Genomic DNA, 15,976 nt, shown 5'->3' on the forward strand with positions numbered 1-15,976 from the left:
TCACCCTCCATCCTCTCCACATGGCCAAACCACCTCAGTGTGTTCCTCATAACGTTTCCTATCACATCCACATCAACACCACAACGCTCCTTTATATCCTCATTCGTCAGCCTGTCTCTCCATGTGACTCCACAGGCTCCTCTTAAATAACTCATTTCCACGGCTCTCACTCTTGACTTGTGTCCTTCCAACAACGTCCAAGCTATCTATACAAACCAGGTCGACAGAATCCCTTAACCATGATTATTCAGTTACCTATTATTGTTTCTACCAGGCGATTTTGCTCAGCTTAGGATAACGCGCTATTATTGAATGAGTTTATGAGAGCTAAATCTAATCCCTCAAGTTGGAAAATTTACTAAAACTGAAGAAAACTGTCTGGAGATGGGAAGCATGAAAGAAAAAAAACAAAAACTTCGCAGTGAAAATTAATACTATAAATGATACGGAAGGATTACCGCAAAGCATGATACCCACATTTGTTCATAAATTCACACGCATTACACCAGCGAAAAACACCACACTGATACCACTTACACCACTATTACAACTTAACAAAACATATATACACTACTTCTATCACCATACCACCATTAACATCATCTTCATCAATACACATAACCTCACATTCCCCATATACCACATATTCTTGCAAAACACGACTACTACTATCACTACCTACACCACCTACATCAAATCCTCACCTACTCACCTCCACCCCTCACGCAACCTCCCTCCAAACCTCTCAAACAACCCCTTTTCAATTCCTATCCGTCCAATCCACTCTTTCGCTCCCCTCTCCACTAAAAAAAGTAAAACGCTAGAATATACATTTTTCCCTTGCCTAACATACTCCCCTCACCCATATCCCCTTCCCCCTAACCTACACCCCTCCCCCACCAACATATGTCACACAACTCCCCCCCTCCCCTAACCTCTTCCTCCACCAACCGCTTCACCAGCAGAAAAAAGAATCTGAATCATCCTCTTATTTATCTCTAGACTCACGCTCACCCCCTCACACAAATCATCCCCCTTTTCCCCCCACTTCCTTCCTTCCTCCACAAAAGCCCTGCCACTCACATACCCCCTTCTTCTCCCACCTACACCCCTCCCCCTCCAACACACGTCACGCCACCTCCCCATGCTCCAACCCCACCCCACCACCGACCTCGTAAGTAACAAAGTTTTCTGAATCAAGGCATATTTTGTTGTCCCTTCCCCACACGTAAACACACTCACACAAGTCACCATCTTGCCCTCCCACTCACACCGCTCACACAACCCCCTCCCCATTCCAACCTCCACCCAAACCTCCTAGCACAAACCTCTTCATCTTCAGGACGGGTTTCTGACTCAAGGCACATATGGTTGTCCCTGCTCACACCTACATCCACATACTCCCCTCCCCTCCCCTCCCCCTCATACTCACTCCCTTCCCCTCTCCCTCCAGCAGCTCTCTCTCCCCTCACACTCACTCCCTTCCCCTCTCCCTCCAGCAGCTCTCTCTCCCCTCACACTCACTCCCTTCCCCTCTCCCTCCAGCAGCTCTCTCTCCCCTCACACTCACTCCCTTCCCCTCTCCCTCCAGCAGTTCTCTCTCCCCTCACTCACTTCTTTCCCCTCCCCCACCAGCAGTTCCCCCTCCACTTATACTCACTCCCCTTAACCTCCAGCAGCTCCTCCTCCCCTCCTACCCCCTACTCACAACCCCCAACCCCTCCCACCACAAAACCCCTTATCTGCAGCAAAGTTTGTGAATTGAGGCATCGTTCCCTGTCCTTCAATCCGGGGTCATCGAACTTACTCTGGCGTTGCTAAGTCCAAAGGCGCCTTAACTTGTGTCCTCTCAGGCTGCTGACAACTTGGCTCACGTACCTGCAGAAAAAAGGGGGGAGGGAGTTAAATGGGGAGTGGGAGTGGGGAAGGGGAGGAGAGAGGGGGAAGAGAGAGGTAGAGGAAGGGGGAAGAGGGGTTGGGGAAGGGGGGAGAGGCAGGGGAAGGGGGAGGGAGGTGAAGGGTGAGAGAAGGGGACAGTCTGAGAAGGAAAAGATTTGAGATGGGGAGGGGAAAGATGGGAGAGGAGAGAGAATGACTGGAGATGAAAAAGGGGCAATGAGAAGGTATGGGAGGGGGAGAATGAGGGGAGAAGGAGAGAGGAAAGGCAAAGAAGATAGCAGGAAGGGAGGGAGGGAAAAACATGAAGAGGAAGGAGAGGAGGGGAAGAAAGACGAAAATAACAAAGGTGTGGAGAGAGGGGAAAATCTGAAAAGGCAACAAGAGGAGGAGGAAGGAAGGAAGGAAGGAACATGAATTGGAAGAAGAGTAGAGGGAGAGACGAAAATAACAAAGGTGTGGAGAGAGAGGAAAATCTGAAAAGGCAACAAGAGGAGGAGGAAGGAAGGACGGAAGGAAGGAAGGGGGATGAAAAAAGTGGGGGGAGAGAAAAAAAATGTCTGGACAAGAAAAGGACATAGGTAGAGAGGTACAGGACTGGGGAGGAATTGCGTAAGTAAGCTGGGTGGAAAAGTAAGGGAGGGGAAAAAAGTCAATGAAAATGAGGGAATGATATTATGTTCGAAAGGCGTGGGATGGGAAGAGAGGACAGAAGGGAAGGTGAGTGAAAAGGCAGAGAAGGGAAGGAGACGATACATACACAGGAGGAGAAAGGAAGAAAGGAACGACAGACGAGAGTTGGAAGGAGGACGAAAAGAACGAACTGTAGGGGAAAGAAGAATGGAGCAGGTACAGAAGGAAGGAATGAAGGAAGAAAGGAAGGGAGGAGGAGGAGGAGGAGGAGGAGGAGGAGGAGGAGGAGGAGGAGAAGAGAGAGAGAGAAAGAGAGAGAGAGAGAGAGGAGGGGACGAGAAGACTTAAGAAAAACGGAGACGTGGGGAGGGAGCGAGGAGACAAGGGGGACTAATATAGTGTAGATGGATGGGGCTGGGTACAGTACGTGGGAAGACAGACAACTTGGGAACTTTGTGGGTGCCTCTGAGCTAATGAGGGAGAGAGAGAGAGAGAGAGAGAGAGAGAGAGAGAGAGAGAGAGTACGCAGGGTTCGAGAGAAAATTGGAAACGAGATTGGAGTGGATACTGAATAGGATGCAGCCATACAGTATCCAGATAATGTGAGAGAGAGAGAGAGAGAGAGAGAGAGAGAGAGAGAGAGAGAGAGAGAGAGAGAATCATTGTACGAGCATAGCAACGTGTAAAAAATAAATAAAAAACAAAAGATGATACATGACATCACAAAATATCACCATCATCATCATGATGGGGGAGGCAGGATCCATTAACAGGAAAAGTGTGTGTGTGTGTGTGTGTGTGTGTGTGTGTGTGTGTGTGTGTGTGTGTGTGTGTGTGTGTGTGTGTGTGTGTGTGTGTGTGTGTGTGTGTCTCTCTCTCTCTCTCTCTCCACGTGCCAAACCATCGTGTTTTTAACCAAGTGACAATAACATTAAGCGGACGAATTTAAGGGCCCACTCACTATGCAAATAAGGCCCCACTGCTGCATAACGTAGTCCTAGTGATGTGTGTCTGAGAGGCCGTGTATCTGAGAGGCCCTGTGTCTGAGAGGCCGTGTATCTGAGAGCCCGTGTGTCTGAGAGCCCGTGTGTCTGAAGGCCCGCGTGTCAGAGAGCCCGTGTGTCTGAGAGCCCGCGTGTCAGAGAGTCCGTGTGTCTGAGAGCCCGTGTGTCTGAGAGCCCGTGTGTCTGTGAGCGCGTGTGTCTGTAAGCCCTTGTTTCTGAGAGCCTGTGTGGTCACTGCGATGTAGTTGGGAGATTACAGTTGCAGATTATAATCGGTATAATTGTGAAACTTTTTAGCTTAATTACAAGGATGCTGTTTTTATTGTTGGTTTGGTTTTGATGATTCAGACGATTTTATTCAGCTTACTCTTTCAGTTCGATGACGTGCAGGGATTATTTTCATTCTAATCGGGCCCCCACCAGACGCTTTCCTTCACCTTAAGTGAGATTTTACGTACTGAGAGTGTTAATGAAGGCTATATCTAACCTCCCCACTTCGAAAACCCTCCCCTGATCAGAATAAAAATCGTCTAATGATGGCAAATATGCATAAAAGACGTCATGGGATTAAAAAGTTTAAAACGGCCACTCATACTGAAGGGGTTAATGAAGAGTACATCAAACCCCTCCAGTTCGAGAAGCCTATCCAAAGCGAAATAAGTCTCTCTGAAAATAACAAAATATAATGGGAAAGATGTCAAAATAAAATATCATTGAGTCGCATCCTAGCACCTTCTAGAACTAAGAAATCAGTGACACAACCCAACACCCACACATACCAGCACATCACAACGTTACATATCAATACCCATATACAAGCATATCCCAAAAATCACAGATACCAGCATATTACTGTGTTACATCTCAACACCCACATGTACAAGCATATCACATACTAACAGTCAAGCATACCAACATATCACAGTGTCACATCTGAACACCCACATATACCAGTACATCACATTCCAATACCCACATTACCTGCTAATCAGTGTCACATTCCAATACCCACACATACCTGCACATCACATCCCAGCAATCACACATATCAGCATATCGCAATGTCACATCCCAATACCCATACATAGCTGCACATCACATCTCAATACCAGCACATACCAGTATATTACAGTGTCATTCCAATACCCACATATCATCAAGCACCTCAATATCCACACATACCAGCATATCAAGCTGTCACATCCCAATATCCACACATAGCAGCATGTCAAACTGTCACATCGCAATATCCACACATGCCAACACATCAAAGTGTCACATCCCAATATCCAACACACACCAACATATCAAAGTGTCACATCCCATTACCCACACATATCAGCACATCATATCCCAACATAAATACATACCAATATATCACAGTGTCACATCCCAATACTCAACCATATCTGCACATCACATCCTAGCAGCCATACATATCAGCAAATAACATCTCAACATCCACTTATACAAACACATCACACATACTAGCATAATAATGTCACATCCCAGTACACACATACTAGCGCATGACACACCTACCAACACATTACATCCCAACACCCATATACACCATTAAATCACAATGTCACATCTCAATATCCACACATAGCATCAAACAACAGCGTCACATCCCAACACCCTCAAATATCACAGTGCCATACCCCAGCACACTCACATATCTCAGTCTCACATCCTAACACACACACACACACACACACACACACACACACACACACACACACCAACAAATCAGTGTCACATATCAGCACTGCCACATCCCAGTAACTAACGAACACATTCCACCACCATTTACAAATACCACGATATACCAGAGTCACATCACAACACCACCACACCTCCCGCCAGATCTCGCGCTCACACTTCCACCACATCCCATCAACATCTTCTTATCTTCCTCTTCCTCCTCCTCTTTCTTATCATCATCATCATCATCCATCTTCTTTTATTTCTTCTTCTTCCTCATCATCAGCCTTTTTCTACCTCTTCCTTTTCTTCTTCTTCTTCTTCCAACGCTCCTCGGGTGACATTCTGTTCGCAGACGTGGCCGCAAACTTCGGGAGCCTCTTGGGGATTCGAAACTTGGCCCCTAAGCTGTATTAATCCTGGCCCAAGTTGTGGTGTCAGGGTCGCGGTGTGTGTGTGTGCGTGTGCGTGTGTGTGTGTGAGAGAGAGAGACAGACAGAGAGAGAGAGAGAGAGAGAGACCTATCTATCTATCTATCTACCCATGGCCAGTCACCTTAAACAGGAAGAGGTGGCCGCATACGAGTACCTCCAAGTCACCCTGTCCTCCGCAGTCAGACTGCCCTCTCTCCAACTCACACCGCTCACTCTGAAATACATCTCCACCCTATCTCCTCAGCCACTATCTCCTTCCCCGCTCTCCACTTGCGTAATAAAAACTAACGCTCCCCTAAAATATAACAAAATGATAAAAGATCTAACAATATGATAAGGAAAGATACCCACGAATACGGACGTGAGACAAAGCTCCTTATGTTCGCCTGTTAAGGAAGGTCCCTACACCTCTTCCTTAGCGATTTATTTTTGGAAATGGGTGGCTAATATTTTTATGAGCGTTATTTATGCACAGTATGGCGATATTGGAGGCTTTATGTAACAGAGCAGAGGACAGTAAGGTGTAATAAAGAAAATAAATCGCCTGAAAACGGTATTAGGGAGCTTCCTTAACAGGCGAGAATACTGGCCAAAGAGAACAGGTGCATTCATCGCTGCTTACTTGCATCATGCCGGTACATGGGTCAGTAGAATAAGAGTGAAAATAATCTACTACTTTCTCGTCTTTTTTATCTTGTATGGCCTAATTAGGAATAAATTAGTTTTGTGGTTGGAATAGTTGCATCGGGTTCTCTCTCTCTCTCTCTCTCACACACACACACACACACACAGCTCGGTATGATGTGTATATTGTTTATGACCATGGGAATCGAAATCGGCCGAAAGACTGAGGAAATGTAATGTGAAATTGTGTGTGTGTGTGTGTGTGTGTGTGTGTGTGTGTGTGTGTGTGTGTGTGTGTGTGTGTGTGTGTGTGTGTTAGTGAAATTGTGTGTGTGTGTGTTAGTGAAATTGTGTGTGTGTGTGTGTGTGTGTGTGTGTGTGTGTGTGTGTGTGTGTGTGTGTTAGTGAAATTGTGTGTGTGTGTGTGTGTGTGTAATAGCATTGTTCGCCGCGTAATTTCCCCGATTTCTTGTTATACGCTGTCGTTTCTGGCGCATGAGGCAAAATTATGGCCATTTCCATATTTTTTTTATTCTCACTCACAGCTGTATAAAATCGTCTGAAAGAAGCTCGAATAATGAACCAGACTTACCCCGACCATGAGAGTTGATGTTTACGGTATGACCACTCTCAGATTCCAACAAGCATTTTCATAAAAAATATAATCGTCTGGAGCCATCTAGAATTACGTACTAGTAAGTTTAGACCACATATAATATTTTGGAATCTGCTGGAATTACGTACAAAAAAAGCCGAAACTAAATAATTATAATATTTTGGAATCACCTGGAATAACATACTGGAAAAGTCGAGACCGCATATATTATTTTGAAATTAGTTGGAATAACATACAAGTCGAGACCACGTTTTTATTTTTTTTTAAAGATGGAATTACATAAAAAAAAGTACATCATTAAAGAGTTGACACTAGAATATTACCGGGCTGACACGCGAAATCAATGCAGATCAGTGTCATCATCCCGCTTCATCTCCGAGTGGCCAATATATCGCTTGTGACCTTGATATCTAATACTCTGCCTGAAATAGCCAAGTGTAAGATGTATCGACAAATTTTTGGTTGGTTACATTAAAAAGATCAAGGCGGTGTAACAACAGAGATCAATGCCAACGTAGAACTGGAGGAGAAGCAGAACGAAGATAGCTAAATTATGCACAAATTAATGGAATTCTTACAGTGCGAGTCTAAAAGATTTCGCCCTTTACGTAAGGCCTCCCAGTAGAGTAACACTGTATGGCATCAGTAGAGATAGAATACAAATATCATCTGCCGAAGCTTATGGGTTAGGGATGTTATAGAGAATATTTGAGATAAGTGAAAATAAAGGTAGAATACGAGATGCAATGAGAGAAAATGAGGGCAGAATATGAGCTAAAATAAGTGAAAATGAGGGCAGAATATGAGCTAAAATAAGTGAAAATGAAGGCAGAATATGAGCTAAAATGAGTGAAACTGAAGGCAGAATACGGGGCTAAAATGAGTGAAACTGAAGACGGAATGAGCTAAAATATGTGAAATTGAAGACGGAATATGAGCTAAAATGAGTGAAAATGAAGGTACAATATGAGCTAAAATAAATGCAAATGAGGAAGAGTGAACTGAGTGAAACTGAAGATGAAATATGAGCTAAAATGAGTGAAAATGAAGACAGAAAATGAGTCAAAATAAGTGATAATGAAAGTAGAATATGAGCTACGGATATCAGCTAATATCAGTGAAAATGAAGGCAGAATATGAGCTCAAATGAGTGAGTATGAAGGCTGAATATGATCTAAAATGAGTGAAAATAAAGGCAGAATATGAAAAACATCCACTTATTTCATTGCAGCAGCTCTCACCAATACAGATAATTTCACTGTTCGATTTTTCCATGCAAACTATGAATGCTTTACTCGTCTTGGGATGCAGTAAATCTCTTATATTAAATGCCCTTATTTTCAGCATTGAGTTAAATCTCCAATATCAAACAGCCTGACAAGTCTTAATTCTGCTTGACAATGACGCCTATTCACCTTGCAGTAAAGCTTGTCAATTCGTGTTCAGCTTAATAAAATCACTACTAGTAAAGATTAAACCTGTCATTCTAGAAGGTCTGACAGTTCGTGTTTAACTTGATAACGGCTCCTATACAGCTTAAGTAATTCTCTCGTCATCAAGGGCTTACTCGTAATTCTGCTTGACTCGTGCTCAGCAATTTACAGTAGGCCTCTCGTGGTGAATGGCTCGACAGTATCCCCATCTGGTGTGACACGCTGTAAACCCCTTCCTTCTCGAGGCGCTAAAATGCCTTCCCAACCACCTTCTCACTCATTGTTCCTGGTAGTGCCATTGTTTTCTGGAGGTGAGTGCCGAATTTCCCGCTGTTCCTTCTTTTCCGGGAGTCAAGGAAGGACTGGGGTACTGGGAGTGGGGGTAAAGGAGAGGGGATAAGGGAGAGGGGGGGAGAGAGAAAGGGGGGGAAAGAGGGACAGGGGAAAGAGAGAAGAAGGAAAAGAGGACGTTGGAAGCATTCAAGAGGTACTGTGGTGGAGGGGGAGGAATAAGAGGGAAAGAAGGAAGGATGGCAAATTTCAGTTCCTCTCCCTCTCTCTCTCTCGCTCGCTCAACAGGATATAAGGAAGGATTTTGGCGATACTGGAAAGGAGAACAGAATATGTGAGCCGATGGTTTTAAATACTGACAAGGCAAAAGAAGGCTTAGATTCATGCCTATCGACCACACGTGAATTAAGGTAATCTTCCCCTAAAATACAACCCGCAGCGATCAATGTTACATCCAGGTCCCTTTTATTTCACCTTAGGGGATATCTCTCGCTGTTACAAGGTCTAAAACGATAATAATTAGCCTTTCAGTATTTTTTTTTATTTAATGTGGCCACCGAAGAGATAACTACACACACACACACACACACACATCTACAACCACAAAAATAAAAAAAAGGGAGAAACAGGAAAATAATAAGAGAGAAACAAGAGGCGAGACATTCTTTCCCTCCACTTCACACTCCCTCCCCACAAATGTTCAGAATGACACGCGCTGTACAGGGGAAAACAATGAAGGAAGGAATAAATGTAGCACACTTCCTCTTGCAATACATTCCACTTATTGTTACCTCTGTCGCGGAACAAAAAATGCTATACAGTTGAGCGTACTTACTTGTTCTTATTCTTGCTTTTCTTCTTTTTCTTTTTCTTTCTTCTCTGTTGTTGTTTTTTTAATTTATTTTTGTTTCTCTTCCCGGACAAAAATTTAAATAAACCTTTTGCACGTTCGTCTTTACTAGGTTTACTTTCACCAACATGCTCCACCAATCTGCCACCATCCCAGCCCATCCCGCCCACTCCTCTCCACCCACCATAACGATTTTTGATGCTGTACATGACTGACTCGACTACCGACACATCTACAACGCAAATATTCACAGGTTATACTTTCCATGTTCTACACTAATACTGTATATGCCATTATTCCATTCCTTCCACCCCACTTATCTCCACTCACCCCACCCAGTAGTAGTAGTAGTAGTAGTAGTAGTTAGTAGTAGTAGTAGTAGTTAGTAGTAGTAGTAGTAGTAGTAGTAGTAGTAACCCAAGGCTTATCTGGACGTGAACCCGGTGGACTGCAGGCTCAAGCTGCACATCTCTTATGGTCCACCATCCTCCTCTGGGGGAATGGGGAGGGAAATGAGGGAAGTTTGCATGACCGGGCAGGGGAGCCACCAAGTTATATCAGTGCCACTACATGAAGGCGTCCCTCTCCAGTACTCCCAACCAGTTCTTAAAGCCTGTATCGACACATTTCACCGCAAGGCTAATTTTTCTCACACGCCTCCACAGACATTATGAGAGGCGGTATGTACTGACCTAAACTGACTGCATGAACCTCTGCGAATCTCAAAGGACCTGGAAACTCTCAACTTTTATATCCCGAAGATCTCAGTACTGACGGCGCTGTTTCTGGCACACATTTCCTTATCCATGGTACTGTCCTGGGTGGGTCAATATGATGGACTTGAAATGCCATAAAGAGTCCCCAAAAGATGGAAATTTACTGAGATAGCTTTGAACTGATCTACTGCACTTACTATCGCCCTCACTTTTAAGTATTACAGGGGTCTTACGTGACACCGGTGTATCTGTTACGTCTCACGTGTACTGTGGTCTGACATCTAAAACTCATATCTTCCAACACAGTACACATGAAACTGAAACAAATAAACACCTGTCATAAAAACCTCCAATACAACACTCCTTGTAGTAGAATATGAACATTACTAAATATAAGTTAAACTCAGTGAATGTGAATGGACTCAAGTGGACCTGAACAGACCTGGAATAATAAAGAATGAGCCTGACTGGGACATGAAACCCCTGAATAGACCACTTGGATCTGAATGAACCCAACTGGAGCTTAGTGGATGTGCCTGAAAACGAGTGGAAGGCGTGAGGGGACCTAAAAATAACCTTAACTGCTCTGAAACGACCTGAATTAGTTGAGAAACTTATGACCTGAAATGGTACTGATGAACATGACTTCTAATTGGCCCAACCTGTCCTCGAATGACCCTGACTGCTTTACTGAATCAAAGCTAAGATAACTAGGCTTCAGAGCTAGAAAATGGTCCAAGCGATTCTAAGAAGGCCTGAACAAGGTCGACATTACCTATAAAAATGAATGTAACTGTGCCTGAAGTGATCTGAATTGGTCTTCTTTGACGTGACTGGATCTGAATGGACGAATAGGGCCTCACTGGACTATGGTTTATTCCCAACTGGTCATGCAAAAACTAAAAGGCAAAATCACTTGTCATTTTACTGATATGCCGGCTTATGATTATGTCGACGCAGGTAAAAAAAAAAAAAAGTATAGCACATCTGGGGCACGATGTTTGCGAAAATGAGCGAGTTTTGTCGTACACACATGAATCTATTAACCTAGTACCCAGAATGTGAACTTCTGTGCGCTCTCGAGTCCTAATAATTAACAAGGATAATAACTGCACTTATACTCACAGGGAGCTCTAGGTATCACAATGCTTCGTCCATGTTTCTGAAAGATGAATGGGGTAAGAGGCTCGATACTTCTATGGTTGACTACGCGACTGTCTAATATCCTTGCTCCTTCCGTCTAGCGTCTATAGTATGCTCTTATCCTCTTTTTCTTTCGTCTCTGCTAATCTTTCTATACATTTCAAGGCAATGGTACGTTCCTTATTCTATTATCCCTTTCAGTACGATATCGTCTCCTTATAGTCTATTCTTGGTGCCTCCTGAAGACTATCTGAGGAGAGTGCCAGAGCAAAAAAATTACTGCTAAAGCTAACACATCCAGTCTGATACGCAAAGCTGAATAAAATCGTCTGGCGGTATTAAGCATGTAATATACAAGGATGCACTGAAGAGATTGTGTACTTGTGGATTTACTTATAGCCTCTCTCTCTCTCTCTCTCTCTCTCTCTCTCTCTCTCTCTCTCTCTCTCTCTCTCCACACGGCTATGAGACTGCACACTTCCGCACTATTGTTACCCTGACGAACGTGTGAGAAAACACACACACACACACACACACACACACACACACACACACACACAGTTATACGAGAAGCCTCTCTCTCTCTCTCTCTCTGATGTTCTACATACGGTTGGCGCGTCTTCACTTCCGTATTTTATTTTCACTCTTCTGATCAATTATTATCTCATTTATTATATCCATTCCTTCTTATTTGCACCGTGTAACGAAACCCTCAAACAATGTCGCACCATGCCACACCACCACCACAACTCTCACCACCACACCACACCACCACCACAACTCTCTCCACCACACTATTGAACAAGAACACGAGAATCGAAACACCTCTCACCACATCAATATCGAACAATATACTCCACACCAACAAACCTTCACTCAAGTTCCACATCACACAATCATACTATAAAAACCCAACTAGAGGAGCACTCAGTGGAGTGCATCTCTCCGACAAGGGCAACGTTATTTCCAAACCACTCTTCATAATGGGTTAGGTTTTCTCATCAACGATCAGGGTTTCGCAAAAAGTGTTTTCCGGATCCAGAAACTGTATTACGATCCGGATCGGTCCCAAAAGTTAATCGATTGTTCCCTGGGACATAGGCTATCTACCCACCAAATTTGGTCCAAATCTTTCTTTTAGTTTTTGAGTAATCCTGCTAACAGACAAACAAACAAACAAAGGTGAAAACATTCTCTCCTCCGAAAGAATAACATCACACACCACCATCTCAGCATACCATCACACCTCTTGGACTCTAGATACATCTCGATATACCACATCACCACAATCTTATTATAATCCTGCAGCATATCCTACCATAGTACCCCATCCAACGACCTTTTCCTTCATCATACCCAAAATATCCAGAACATGCGTCATATCACACCACTCCTAGAAAACACACACACACACACACACACACACACACACACACACACACACACACACACACACACACACACACACACACCACAACACCTCCAAGATCCCAAACACCTCACCAGCACCCCCGACGTCAGCGTTCGTCAGCGTGCCCATGAGGGAAGAACAATACATGAGCTGACGGGGGCTCTGGGGTGACACAATACCTCATAAACAGCTAAGGGGCGACACAGGCGGCGACGTAAGAGCGGACGCCCACACCACAACACACCCCACTAACTAATAACTACCCACTTCAATCACCCGCCGCATTCTCACTCACGTCCAGGATTTTTACCTGCGCTGTAAGAAGCCAGGTATATGGATTTGCTTTCATCTTGTTCTGGGAGACTGCTTACACAAAAATCTATCGATTAAAAAAGCTGTCAATTAAGCCATATATCTCGGTTAACTCCAAATAATACTCGCCCTTAATAAACCTCTGAAGGGTCTAGAGTTAAACCATCATTACATTCATACCGGCCAAGCAGCAACGTCAATCTTTACAAAATATTCTACCTCCGTCCTGCCCCATCTCAGCTCATCCTGCCTACTCTTCATCGTCCCCTACCACCCTGTTCGCTCTTCTTCACCCTCCACCACCATCCCAGCCCATCCTGCGCACTCTTCACTCTACACCACCCTTACGGTATCTCCTAGTTTGACATGCTCATAAAAATAACAATATCAGTTCATCCCCAAACGCTACCCCTCATATATAACACAAGTTATCACAAGGTGAAACAGTGCTGGAGAGGGATGCCTTCACGTGGTGGCGTCGATATAACTGGGCAGCTCCACTGCCCGGTAATACAATTATCCTTCAACTCCCACACTAACCCCCCAAAGGAGAATGGTAGACTGCAGAAGGAGGGGAACTTCAACCTGCAGTCCATTGGATTCACATTCTCATGAGCCTAAAGTTGCCCCTGCAACTACTGTGTGTACCCATTTCACCTTACACCATCACTCACTACCTTCTAAGCTCGTCACGCCCACTCCTTTCCTCCTATTCCGTCCATTACCTCATACCCCACGGAATTCTGAGGCAATATATTATCAAAACCTTACCTGCCAACCTTTCATCTTCACAGGGTAAACTCCCCCAGCCTCGCTCACCTCTCACCACCATCCCTGGCCATCCATCAAAACATCATCAACCCGAATCGACTTATTTCACACCCATTTACCACATAAGACTGCGGTCTGGCACACGCTTTCAAGAGCATGGACTGAAGCACTGTTATTTAAAGATTTCATAATATTCTACGTCCGCATTTCCTCTTGCCTTGCGCACATTTCAACCCCTTCGCTAGAACGGGATTTTCTGCAGGTTACTCTGGTTACCCACGGACGATTTTATTTAACCACAGAGGACCCCTTAAAATAATGAGGTTATGAAGTAGCATCAGTGACCCCTTCAACATGAGGGAATCTTCATGGTATTTTTACTATAATCGGTTCACCTTCACCTGATGGAACTAGACCACTCCTACAACTAGAATACTAAATTTTGGTTTCATGAAATTTGATAAGCCTTAGGTTATGAGGTAGTAATGAATCTCCTCAGCTACTAGTCTAATTAAATCTCCAAAATCTTTACACTTATCTATCAACTGAAGAGACAGGAGTTAGGTATATTCGTCACGTTTAAAACAGCTACCCACAAGCAATATTTTCCCCTTGATCCGTGACGTATATTTCATTCTTACTGCCTTCAGACGACTTTATTCTGCTTAGGGATTTTGTGAAGTGCAGAGGTTACAGTAGCCTTTAAGAACACTTTAACTACATGAGATCTCCATTAAGATAAAATCAACTAGTGGCGCCTGATTAAAAAGGGAAAGATGTCATCCGAATGAGGGGGATATTAAGCCGAAAATGACTTTCACGTTTATTGGGTTTATAATCTAGCTTTGACTACCTGGCGACGATTTTGCTCATCTCTGGAAGGAGTGCTCGAACTAAAGAGTTAAACCTAAATTAAAAATCTTGATATCACCACCACCACCGCAACCACCAACACCACCCCACCACCACCACCACCAGAACCACCACTGCCATCACCACCACACCACCACCACCACCAAAACCACCACTACCATCACCACCACCACCATTCATTAAACCTCATTTCCGCGTTTATAAACGGTGCCAGTTTAACCTAGAAACGGGAAAGCGACTAACACAAAATAGGTCAGCTTTTATCAGTGTTCCCTGCTAAAATAAACTACACCTCCATTCACCTGTCATTCAACCCTTTCCTGTGAAAAAAAAAAAAAAAAGTGTAGATACGATTAAAAATACCGATATTTAATGAAATATACATAAAGCCTACAAAAGCGTCGCTACACATATCACAATATTAATACCTGGTGTTTTCAGGTATTTAAACGGACGGAAATGGCTTGTGTATCTGACTCTGGATAATGCCGTACAATTTTACTGGAAGTTATTATTAATCAAACTTTGGTATACTGGTAAAAATTCTCTCTCTCTCTCTCTCTCTCTCTCCACCTTTCTCCCCATCTCATCTAAGACGTTACTAACCTCAGAAACAGTCTAGCCCTATTGCCAACACTTAGTTTTCTTTCTTCTTTTTTGTACTTCAGAAGAAATATTAACAGGAAAAAGACGGCGTAAAGAGACACGGTTCTTCATTCCAGCCAACGTCTTTCATCAATCTCTTTAACCGGTTCTTCAGCCTCTTTCACCAGTCCCTTCAATCGGTTCTTCATTCCAGCCAGCGTCTTTCACCAGTCCCTTTAATTGGTTCTTCATTCCAGCCAGCGTCTTTCACCAATCCCTTCAATCAGTTCTTCATTCCAGGCAGCGTCTTTCACTAATCCCTTCAATCGGTTCTTCATTCCAGCCAGTGTCTTTCACCAAACCCAACGACACAATTGGAACCCCTGACCGTGAACCAATCCTGCAATCAAGGAGGAGTGAAGTGACGTGCAGGCGACAGGCAGACAAGCGCAGGCCTCACTTACACAGCCACACAGCCCTGGGACCACACACACACACACACACACACACACACACACACGAGAGAGAGAGAGAGAGAGAGAGAGAGAGAGAGAGAGAGAGAATCGCGTGCGGTGCTTTACGCATTCTGAAATACAGGACAAGATGCTTTGACACACTGTATTGTATACATATTCTAAGTAGCCCAATTTTACATCACTCATTAATCCCTTCACTAC

The sequence above is a fragment of the Coenobita brevimanus genome, chromosome 103 (assembly GCF_032717465.1).
Source record: "Coenobita brevimanus isolate Jiangsu-jjx chromosome 103, ASM3271746v2, whole genome shotgun sequence".
Classification (NCBI taxonomy): Eukaryota; Metazoa; Arthropoda; class Malacostraca; order Decapoda; family Coenobitidae; genus Coenobita; species Coenobita brevimanus.